Consider the following 12,515-nt stretch of genomic DNA (forward strand, 5'->3'; position numbering starts at 1 on the left):
GGATGGAAAATATTTGATATCTGCTGGTAAATGCCATCGTTTGGAAAGTGCACAGTTCACGCTACTGGAGTGCTTGAATAAGGACCGATGACCTGCGTGACTCTGTTCTTTGTGTTGTTCTCAGAGAATAACATTCTCCCGTATACTACTCACCATGAACAAGATAAGTCTGTCAGAAATAAAAGAAGGTGCTCTCTGTGCGTGATACGGCTCAACACATGGATAAATTGCCCTGCAGATTCAACTGAGGGACTGATGGAACAGAGAGGAACTGGAAGAGTGGACTGTTTGAATTGTCATGTGGGCATTAAGTATTATTTACTGTGATGAATAAGCCACACAGTCAGATTATAAATGAGCTTTTCCCCAGGAGAGGGTAAACAGTGACACACTTGACACAAAGACAGACATGGTGTTTGCTTTCGCAGCTTTTTCCTCCTCTACAGCCATATGTACGGTGCCACACGATGAATGATATCTCCTTTGTTTTCTCATTTCATTTCCTCAGAGATATCCTCAGACTTTTGTCAGTTTTCAGAATATCCCATCTGTTTGAATTGTCTTCGGTGAGCAGACGAATACATTAATCAGATCTGCAAGTATGAGGCAGTTTAAGTTTTTATTTATTTATTTGTTTATTTATTTATTTATCTCAGAGGCCAGAAGCAGATGTTAGTTTGGCGGTTTCCAAATACCCATACCCGTTTCTCAATTTATTTCTACAGTTTCTTTCTCAACACATTTCTAATGTCACATCCTATTCTGTCCCACTAGGCAATAAATCAAATCTTGAAACGTGATGAACAAAAAGTTGAAATTCTTTCCAATTTCAAGTGCAACTGTTTCCAGCTTGATTCCAGACGTATTTGACACATTCATTTTGTCCACAGAGATTTTAAACTATTGCTTAATACATAGTTCTAGTCATGAACTAAACCAACCAGCTGTGAGATGAGTCACGATATTAAAAAAATTTATTTGAAGCAAAAACTATTTGAAAAAGGTACTGTGCGTTTTTACAGAGCAATGAAATACACCGTTAATAATGCACACTGACTGACATACTCTAATTAAAACTATTGAAAAAATATATATATTGAACTACTGACTTAGTCATTGATTCACTGCATAAAATCACTGATTATTAAATCAAATATATATATTTTTAAATCCAATATATAATATTGTATATATAAAATCCAATATATTTGAAAAGAATATTCAAATTTATGTACTTTTCACTTTAAAAACAATTTCTTTATGAAAAAAAAAATAATAGGGTGGGAGATTTCTATCATCATCACCTACATCAGCATCAAAACTATCATTATTGCTATTATCATAATTTGAATGTACAAACACATATCTTTAGATTATTTTTAAATACATTTTTGACTAGTAAATCCTCTCATGGAATTAAAAACAAGGTTTTAACAAGTAGTGTAACTTCAGTCACAAAAAGATTTAGTAAAATGTAGAAACAGAAAGAACTGACCATGATGCTCAGAGTATTAGTGGCCTTGTGTGTCACAGTGAGGGACCAGATGAGGACAGGAAGCTCTCTTTTCCAGCCAAAAGCCTCACAAAAAACTGCACATGGAATCTAAAGGAGCACATTACTGGACTCACGCTTTATATTGATAATCCACCCTTACACAGTGTATGTGCATTACTGCCCAACAAGTATTATTTTGGCTTTGGAACAGAATCAATGCACAGGCCTTGTATTTTCCATGTGAACTGATTACAATGATTGCAATATGGACAGTTCCTTTAATAGGAAGCAATTTACAGTGTGTGCGTGTGTGTGAAGAATATGCAAGCGTCAGCTCTTGCTTGAAACGCAGGGTGATCAAGAATATTGATCCTGTTAAATACAATGACACTGTGATGTAACTCTGACTAAAATTTAGACATCATACTAATAAGACTTTAGATACATTTCTTATTTTTTATCAAATAATGGAAACCATGATCCGGTACACTACTATTTAGACATACATTACACTAGAATTCTTTATTTAGAAAAGATGCATTAAATTGATCAAAAGTGACAACAAAGGCATCTACACTACCAGTTAATTTTTTTGAACAGTAAGATTTTTAATGTGTGTTAAGAATTCTCTTCTGCAAAAGCAGTAATATTGTGGAATATTTTTTCATGAGCATCAGACAAATGCTGGTTTTCATCAAAGAATCCTGAAATAATATTTTAAATATGAATGATTATTAACTGTTTTAAATATCAATTTTATATATATTGAAAAATTTTTTTTAAATTTAATTGTAATCTGTTCCCAAAGGCACAACTTGTCTTAGTCTTTGTTTAATACCACATGAACGATGCACCAATGGTTTATGATTATACTGATCTCATAACCCCTAAAAGCACTGCATTCTGATTGATATCTACACTGAATGTATATCTAGAGAGAGAGAGAGAGAGAGAGAGAACTCTCTGAGGAAAGTGGCTGGCCGCTCAAAAGCTCAATCAATAAAAGAACCTCTGAAGTGAGCATTGACAAACCTGTTATGTATCACCAGCTTTAATGGATTCTCATGCATAGGATATTCATCAAGTCAGGATGCAGGCCTGCAGGTATATAGCCATGCTTCTCTGTATCCTAACCTCTAATTACTTCGCAGGGGGGATGACGAAGACTAAAGAAGGGTATAATGTTCAATATTCTCTTATACTCTCGAATGTGGAGCCTGATCACTAAAGGATTTGCCAATAATAAGAGTGCTGGCAGCAAACCCCATAATAATTTATATCCATGGATATTATTAATACAAAGTTTGTTTGTTTGTTTTAAATGTTGCAGTTCAAGAGATATTTCAACCTCATTTCAGTGTATGGGTTAAAGACATAAGTGTTAATGACTGCAGTAAAAAGTAAAAACATATTGGGCCCTATCTTGCACCCAGCGCAATTGACTTTGTACACCGACGCATGTGTCATTCCTATTTTGCACCTGCGCAAAGCGCGCTTTTCCCTCCACAGAAGCACGTCGCTAAACTAGTGAATGAACTTGCGCTCCCTGGGCGGTTCAGCGCAAAAAAGGAGGCGTGTTCCGGCGCAAACAATCCCTGGTGCTATTTTGCTGTTCCATTAATCAATTGCGCCACTGACCAGAAAAAACCTAGTCTAAAGTCAGTGGCGCGTTGCGCGTTGTTCATTGTGCTATTTTAAGGGCGCATGCTTGACCATAATGTATAGCGTGCACAACGCGCATACACTTTGCTCATGTGATCTACACAGATGCAACAGTTATTTTTGCAAATCATAAATTGTTACACTAAAAAAAATTATTAACCTGTTGGCCAAATAGTGGCAAGACATATGTGTATATAAGTACATCTGACAAATTGTGGCTATTTCCTCCCACGCCTGTTTAACCGACGCTATTTTGGGTGGGTTTCTCCCATCCCCATACAACACAACTTCTCTGTCTTTCACTGCTCTTACAAGAACATCAGTCTCCTCGGCTGTGAACCGCTCCTGGCGTGCGCCTGGTAAATACGCCATAATAATAGCAATCCATAATGGAACTTGCGCACCTGCTTTTAAAGGGAATGTTGGAAGAAGTTCTGATTGGTTTATTTCACGTTACGCCCAAACCACACCTATGAATAATGAAGCTACTTCAGACCAACCCATTTTAGATTTGCGCCGGGCGCAAGAGCCATTTATCCCGCCGGGAAAATAGCAACAGCGCCGAGACCCGCCCACAAACTTACTTGCGCTTCGCGCTTTGACACTTGCGTTTCAGATCGTTAAAATAGGGCCCATTGTCTTTAAACTTTGAAAACATATGACTGTACACATTTTTTTGTCTGCATGTATAGATTGCACCACGACGTTTTTTTTTTTAAGAATAATATTTAGAATAATAAAAAATAATCATCAAAAATGAACCAACGTAAACTAACAGAGACCAACAAAGTATAAAAATGAATTTTAAATTTAAAAAAAAAATGTACAAATGTAATTGTCATATATATTTTGAAAAATGTCAGCTTGACTGATTTACTTATTACTGTTTAATTGATTTAGTTAGATAAATTACTTAGTGGATGTATTTATACTAAATTAAGCATGAACATTTTAGTGTTTTCTTAGGTAAAAATTGTTAGCTTGAATGCATTGTAAGTCGCTTTGGATAAAAGCGCCTGCTAAATGCATAAATGTAATTTAATTTAAATGTAATAAATCTGAGTAAAACGGCTTCTTGCATGAGAAATGATTGGATTAAAAAATTATAAGAAGACGACCTTGATTCCATGGTTACTGGAAATACACTTTTGACGTACAGTGATGGACAAAATTATTATTACACTAGTATTTTCAGTAACTAAAAAATGGTTTTAAGTCAGTTATATCTATCTTTTGCTGCAGTGTTTTAGTAGGAATTATCAGTTAACATTTCCAAACATTCATTTTGCCATTTATTGTAATAATCCAGTGAGACGTTTGTTTGCACAAGAAGTCTGACAGCAGCCAGTGCTCCACACAGAGATCTGATCTCATTATCATCCAGTCTGTCTGGAATAACATGAAGAAACTGACCAAACTACAGACTAACGGCAGAAGAACTGTGGCAACATGTCCAAGATGCTTCAAGAGACCTGAAAAAAAAATAGTGTGTATACTGGTGATCTAATAATCTTGGCCACCACTGTAATGGCGACCAGTTCATGCTCTGAACAAGATTCAGAATTTCTGTTTTCCAGAACACATCTAAATGTAGCATTCACTAACTATAGGCTCTGTAATCACCAACCATCCCAAAACAGTGGTCCCACTTAGTCTACATTATCTTACTTTATTAGCTTTGAGAGCATTATGCTGTGACTGACAGGGACATCAGCCGCGTTAGAGTTGCAATCTCCAAAGCAAACTCTGCCACGGTGCTTGCGGGGTTAGAATGGGCCACACTGCTTGGTAATCACTAGCCACGCAGTTAATGACTCACACAAGCTACTGATTCAAGGTGAAGCTGTTAATGCCATTTGTGTGCTTTCTAAGAGATACAATCGCAACAACTGTGCAGTCTTTGCTTTGTTAAATTGAAATAAAACAGCACTCAAGGGCAAAGGCTGTGAAGCCATCGGTTTTCTAATTTCAGCCTTATCTGCAAGTTCCAGTCACTTATTTAACACAATGTTGAGGCCCCCGGATGCTCACTGAAACCTCCATGTTCTCTTTTCTGAACATTTCCTTTAGATTTTAATTACTTGTCAATTTCAAGCTGTCCCAAGGCTTAACACTTGCTGTCAGCTTCCAGTCAGTCCCTACCAACGCCAATGCATTACTGCCAAAAGGTATTGTGTTCAGGTTAAGAACAGGGAAACCTTAAAAACCAGCCTAGCCTTGAATCCCCACGTCACTTTGTGGAATGCCCTCAAGCATTCAGGTATAGTAAAAACCTTTGTTTGCATCTATACATATCCAGCTGATAATGTGCTTTCAAGCGCAAGGGACATTGCCACAGGCTTGCAACATCTCCATCAATTTAAAATCAAAAGGCTGCCGTCTCAATGTGTAAACAAGAAACATCTATCAAAAGTACATAATTCATACCACAATGAATCAAAGCCCAATATGCCACTTCAGTCCAACAGCCTCTCAATGGTGTTCACGACCACGGACAGCCCCTCATTTGCTATTCAACCTCTGCCGCCTCACTACAGGCATATGAATAAAAATAGGGTCCTTCCAGTCTTATCAACTTATGTCACATTCCTGCATTTTACCAATGCTGTTTATTGTAGAAACACCTTTTATAATTATGATATCAGGCATGTGCTTCGCTGTAAATTTCCTTAAAAAGAGGCACAAATCTGGTATTCTACAAAGAATCTAGATCTAGAATTATAGAAATATCATAAATAATTTAGAAATATTATATATAAAATACACAACTTTTTACAAAGTTTCATTTTAATATGTTTTTCCATACATACATATATGTACGCGTTTGCTAAACAATCTCTCTCTCTCTCTCTCTCTCTCTATGTATATATAATCAAACACTGCCTTTGATGTATAAGCTAGATAATATTCTTTTTCATGTTTAAAAAAAGTACTCTAGTATGTACAGTACACACACACACACACACACACACACACACACACATATATATATATATATATATATATATATATATATATATATGCGCCTGAAATTGACACATCAAAAAACAATCCATTTTCTGTATTGATGAAAATATAATTACAAATTGATTGCTATCTATGTCTTCTACACCTATGCAAGTCTTCTCTTTTATTCTCCTCTGTACTTTACTGGATCATGGCACTCGTCTCTCAGAATGATCAGTTCAGAACTGTCCTTATCCATTATCAACACACACTCAGTGGTGCTCTAAAAGCCTTCTACCTCACATATCACCAATAACTGCACTTGTGTTTTTTATGAGTCTATGTATTAAGTGAGCACATTGGGTGGCTACATAATTTATCATTATGCTTTACGTGAGTGCTGCAGGCATAAAGGATGCTTTTTATAAAGTCAGATAATATGATATTAATATGAGCGTTGCTATCCCAACAATGCACATACATGCCATCTCCCTCTATGACTGTCTATGTGTCTGTATATCCATCTCTCTCTCTTTCTCTGTAGCCACGGCATGATAGCTCTCTGCTCCACAAAGAGCCTGGCTCTGACACCTTGCATACAAAACAGCTGACTCAATTTTCAAGCTGCATAATCAAGATAAGAGAGATGGAGAGAGAGAGAAGGGGATAGACATGCACATCTAACAAATGATGTTTTAGTTTTTTGAACCAGCGCAACTCATTGAATGTTAGGTTATGCTTAAGCACAGCTCTTGAGTTAATGCTCCTGATGAAAGTCGAGAATGATTGGCTGTGTTTGTACCAAATGATTAAAGCGAGGGTGGAGATTCTCAACCTGTTTGTAGCTTACAGTGCAATTCAGTCATTCAGTCATTTATATAAAGGTTGTACAGATATACTACTACTGTATATCTTCTAGTGAATGATCTTTCAGCAAAGACACGTACATGCACAATAATAATTCCAAAATAATAATAATTATGATGGCCATGCTTCTTCTGATCTAAGGTTTTTAATCATCCCTGAAAATACTGCAGTGGGTCCTTGGGTAAGATATTTGAAGAAACATATGAAACTTACATTATCTAACGGATGATCTGTTAAGCATTATATACGGTTTGTTTGTTTTGTTTTGTTTTGTTTTGTCTTATGTTGGGTGGTCCCTGTGGTTGGGTGAGAACCTGGATAGGGGTTCCCTGGGTCTATAAAAGATGAAAATGCCTGCTGCAGATGAATAACATTCAATATTTTGGGCTTCACCAATACTTTTCAACCTGTTACCATCAAAACAAATCCGCTGTAAGTGGTTGACGATCAAAATGATCTAGCTCCTTTGCACCTTCTTAAAAAAATATATATAATAATCTTATAATCCAAAATGTGGCTTTTAAGAACTCTGAAAGTTATTTATAAGTCTCAAAATAGATGCTTTCATTTATCGTAAGAGGTTTGTCCTGACAAATGTGTTTGCGTGTTTTGAGGGGGATAGCTGCTTTATTTACAAGCTGAGACACCTTCACTCTGTTTGCTGATCCAGTTCTTACTGGAATACACTGTTAATAATAATAACAGTGTATTATTATAACAGAGCATGACGGAGAAGCTCTTTTCTTACTATGTGAACTGTGTTGCTCGGATGTCCTAATATGCTTAGGATCTTTCAGTGGGTGAATCTCAAAGTATAACTGTACAGTTATGTCAGTCAAGGTGAGGAAAAATCAACTGCATATCCAATTGGATGCACATTATTTCACAGCTTAAAGCGTGCAGCGCTTACATTTCACAGATAACTAGGAAGTTTTCACTGAATCCAAATCTGTTAAATGGAGCAGATTTGGTAATTTTTCATTTCTTCTCTTTTAGAGCTTTTTAAATCACAGCTGTTTGTAAAGTGTATTACTTTCTCAATTTCAAGTTTAATTAAAGCAAAGCTGGTTTATGTATTCATGAAATCTATAAAATTACATATTCTAAAGTACGTCTGCGTCATACATTCAACATTAACTCAATTATTATCTCTATGAATAATTTATTAGACTTATAGCGTCAATGATTTCTCAATTTAGCAATCCTTACGTGCAGTCCTGAGACAGACACTCAGGCACATATTTAATTCTACACTACACACAACTGGTAAAAACCAACTGCATGTGTATATACAGTCAGAACACGCATTGTTGTAATAGACTGGACAACTTTCAGAGCTCTGTCGTCGTTAAATGACACCGTAGCTACTATGCGTATCTGTCTTGTACGCGATTCACTAAAATGTGACTGAGGACTGAAAGGGGGCGATCACTTGTCAGTTTTACGGCTGAAGGCGAACTCTAGCGGCTAACCAAACCTGTCTGCTGTCCAGGGTCCTGAAACGTTCGACTACATTTCTGTAGATGTTAGCGAAAGCACGAGATATTCAAGCCTGTAACATCTCTAAGTAAGACGCTTTGGAGTTCAACAAGCCCTGCACTAACAGGCATGAAGTATTCACTTGCTTAATCTAGCTTAGAATTGCATATATTGCATTCATCATGTCAGTATTTGTCAAATTATTTCATGCAGAATGTCAAATGATTCCAAAAGAAACACGCTTACAACTCCCGTGCACATGTGAACGTCTATATACACTCACGCCTTAGTGCAAAACGAAGCGAATTAATTTTTCATTTCGAGTCCATGTAGGTTTCACTGTCAAGCACTGTCAACACAACAGACGATGCATTTACAAGTTATACAAGTCACGCCGAGTCATTTGTTGCAAATACGCGGACGTACAAAAGCCACATGGATAACTTACATGTCTCAGACTACACTTGCGCTCCTTTCATTTCTCGTCCGACAAAACCAACGTTAGTAGAGGCGCAGATGCGACATTCCAAAGCATTTCTCACTTACCTCTTTCGCAGAGCGAAGCAAGAGTCTCTCCGTAACCAAACGGGGTCCCTATGTCACCATGTACCCCCTTGACATTTTCAAAGAGGCAGTAGATATCGAACGAGGGTAAAAAACACACTCACACACATACACACAACAAAAAAACAAAACGCGCTCACACACACAAGGTTCCTCTTGGCCTCGGAATACAAGAGCTGCAGCTCCTCGCTGCGTCAAGCGCGATCATCAAAGATCCATTAAAGAGCGAGTGATTAATTCAAGGCAGAGCATTTATGTATTCCGCACAGACAGAGCCATGGCAGAGTAGTTTTGTCTGTCAAAAAGTGAGCGACAGCGCCTTATAACTATTTCCATGCATTTATTAGTTGAGCTGGGGAGCGGGACTAGAGCACTGCTCATCCACAGGTCCAGCTGGGGCAAAGTTAAATCTCATAATAAGATTGTAGGTTACTGCGAGGCTATAAATGGTGTGGGTTGGACACTGAAGGCAAGAGGGCTGTGTGCCACGTGAGAGCACTGTTTAGTTCAAAATGTGAGATGTTAACACATCATCACTGTACGCAGTTAGCATCTAAACTTGCCAGATGTTTTCGAATTTGTACTTAAAGCAGCACAGGGAGAACATTGGCTGTGTAGAAGAAAGCCTTTGCCACACACTGCCAAATATATTTACGCTGCTGGTCGATTAATATGCGGGATTAATATGCTTATCTTATTCTTTAGCAAAGTTATAGATATAACAATACCTGTTGTACAGGCTACTGGCACTCCATTTATTTAATACTGGTATACCGGATTCCATTTTCAGGAAATCGGTTAACGGTTATCCAACCTTAATGTATGGAGTATCCTACACTTTTCAGTGGCGCTTCTACTAAATAGCTAACTCGCCCAAAGAGATACATCGCGACCAGCGTCGCTCGATTAACGAATGACTCAGAATAAGAGCTGGTTCTTTCTAGTAAATAAAAAACAGAGCAGTGCAATCGACAAACGAATGATTCTTAGGAGACAGTATCGTCTAATAATCGACTGAACGATTCAAATGAGCTGCTTCTTTTGGTGAATCAAAAACGTCTATGTCACAATCAGGGCGGTTATTGAATGAATCAGTTACTGGATCTAAACTGTATTAATTCCGTCATGAATTGTTATCTTGAATTTAAGGCTAGTGACACTTAGGTCATCACTGCACCTACTGATTGATTAATATGACACGGTTCGGTTAAAAACAGATTGTGAATGAATAAACAGATTTTGTAGATGGGAACAGTTGTTGAACAGCATGAAACATCATTAAAACTGGTTCAAACACATTTTCCATTAAATGTATTATGTCATATCGTTGTATTAAATCTTTATTATCTCATAATTTGGCAACAGACAGAATAAGAATTGCATTACATCTTTTTTTCTACTACAAGACTACTTGTAGAATCATTAATGGAACCGTTGTTTGACTAGAATCATTAATAGGTATCACAAATAGAATCACAAAATTTATATCCAAGGTCCAGACATACAGGCAGAATACTCAAATGCAATTTTAAAAATTCTTGCTGGAATCATACAGGGAGAGGGTAAAAAAAAAGTGGAAAGAAACAAGACTTGCATATTGACTTCTTGCACTCTTAGGAACAGCACCTATATCCACCACATACTCCAAATGCACTCAGTCAAAATTTAAGGTCAGTAAGCCTTTGAGATATGATTGACAGCCATTCTTCTTACTTTGTAACCATGACTCTCTGGAGGCAGTACTTGAAGAAGGGGGCAGGAGGGAGCTGTGTGCTGTTGTCTGGCACAGGATGGATGCATTGTGGAGGCTGAAGTTCCTCAGCTCTCTGCAGCACTCATAAAGAAGCATACAGGCACTGAGTGGGCATCCATCTGTAGAGAAGCGCTGGTGATCTGGTGCATTACCCACAGAGTGACCGGGCTTTTGTGTGTGTGTGTGTGTGTGTGCCTGCTGAGGATCACCAGTCCAAACAGCTGCAGGGCTAGGGCTGTCAGAACTGACTGCTCATTACAGTGGGCAGGCTGATGTGACGTCACAAGGTTAAATGCCTTCTATTCCTGTTGTAGGTAGCAGTCAATCGGGGGTAAGAAAAGGGTTGCAAATTGATCCCTCATTAAGTATTATGCAACATGCAAATATTGCAAAGTATATGTTCATCATAAATTAAGCAGTGTCCTGAGTCACACAAATTTCGTCCTTGTTTAAATGTATATTTGTCTTCACAAATCAAAACAGCTGAAGCTATATTTATGTTAGGAAGGTTATTAGACCTGTAATTTGTGTCTGTGCTATAAATTCCAACTAATTAAAAATGAAAGGGAGAGCTTATGTCAGCAAACAAACTCCTGTAGTTTGTCTACCTGCCTCTAGAGGTCCTCTTTGTTCCCTTCTGCCTTAATTATTCCTCATTTACTCTTGTTAGCATTATCCAGGTCACCTGTGCCTTGTTTCTCCTAGAGTATTTTAGCTGAGTTTTTCTTCACCTTCCTCTGCATCACCTCTGAGTGGCCTCAGGTGGCAGAGCCCTCAGGTTTCCCCATGGATCACTCTAAGATCACTTACATTATTAAACCTTCTCTCAGACAAAGCACTCTCTATGGCCTCCACAGTGTGGCAATCCCAGGATGCCTGTTGTAAGTCCTACATGGCATTTGTGGAAGAAATCAAATGAGTGTTTGATCATCCTGTCAGTGGTCTGGAGGCTTCCAAGTTTCTACTCACTCTCCGTCAGGGTTCCAGTAGCCCTGCAGATTTCGCCATAGAGTTTCGAACCATAGCTGCATAAAGGCACTGAGGGTCTGCACTGAGGGTCTGCTTTAAGGGAGGGTTGTCTGAGCCCCTTCAAGATGAGTTAGCCACTCAAGAACTGGCTGAAGATCTTGAGTCCCTTATAGCAATAGCCATCCACCTAGACAATCGCCTGAGAGAGCGGCGGGCAGCTCGTCGCAAGGAGTAGTGTGAATTTCATGTTACCCAGGCTCAGTTTCTTGGATTCATTGTCACTCCTGGCCACCTGGAGATGGACCCTAAGAAGGTAGACGCGATCCACAACAGCCCATACCTACCACGGTCAAGGAGGTTCAACGTTTTATTGGCTTTGCAAACTTCTATAGGAAGTTTATTAAGAATTTCAGCTCTGTCGTGGACCCCTTGACGGCACTTACTAAGGGAGGAGGAACCAAGATTCCGGGTCTGGAGGCAGCAGGGGCCTTCGAAGATCTCAAGCGCTGCTTCACTTCCGCTACCATTTTTTTGATTCCTGACACAGACAGACCTTTTGTGGTGGAGGTGGATGCCTCAGAGGTGGGGGTAGGGGCCATGCCGTCACAGAGAGGTGATGATGGAAAATTACACCGTTGCGCCTCCATGTCTTGTCGCCTTTCGGATGCCGAGTGCAACTACCACGTGGGGGATCGTGAGTTGCTCGCAGTAAAATTGGCCTGGGAGAAGTGGTGCCACTGGCTCGAGGGGGCCCAGCACCCTTTCCAGGTTCTCACAGAC

The 12,515-nt window shown here is 38.7% G+C and overlaps 1 protein-coding gene across 1 annotated transcript in view; it reads right to left on the reverse strand.

The window, feature by feature from the left end:
- Positions 1-9,411, reverse strand: part of LOC127952156 (protein ELFN1-like) — a 92,186-nt gene extending 82,775 nt beyond the window's left edge. Inside the window, exon 1 of the mRNA XM_052550519.1 lies at positions 8,996-9,411. The gene's annotated coding sequence lies outside the window, so the exon portion shown is untranslated. The remainder of the gene's footprint in view (positions 1-8,995) is intronic.
- Between the last annotated feature and the right edge of the window lie 3,104 nt (positions 9,412-12,515).

The sequence above is a fragment of the Carassius gibelio genome, chromosome A3 (assembly GCF_023724105.1).
Source record: "Carassius gibelio isolate Cgi1373 ecotype wild population from Czech Republic chromosome A3, carGib1.2-hapl.c, whole genome shotgun sequence".
In the NCBI taxonomy this organism is placed as follows: Eukaryota; Metazoa; Chordata; class Actinopteri; order Cypriniformes; family Cyprinidae; genus Carassius; species Carassius gibelio.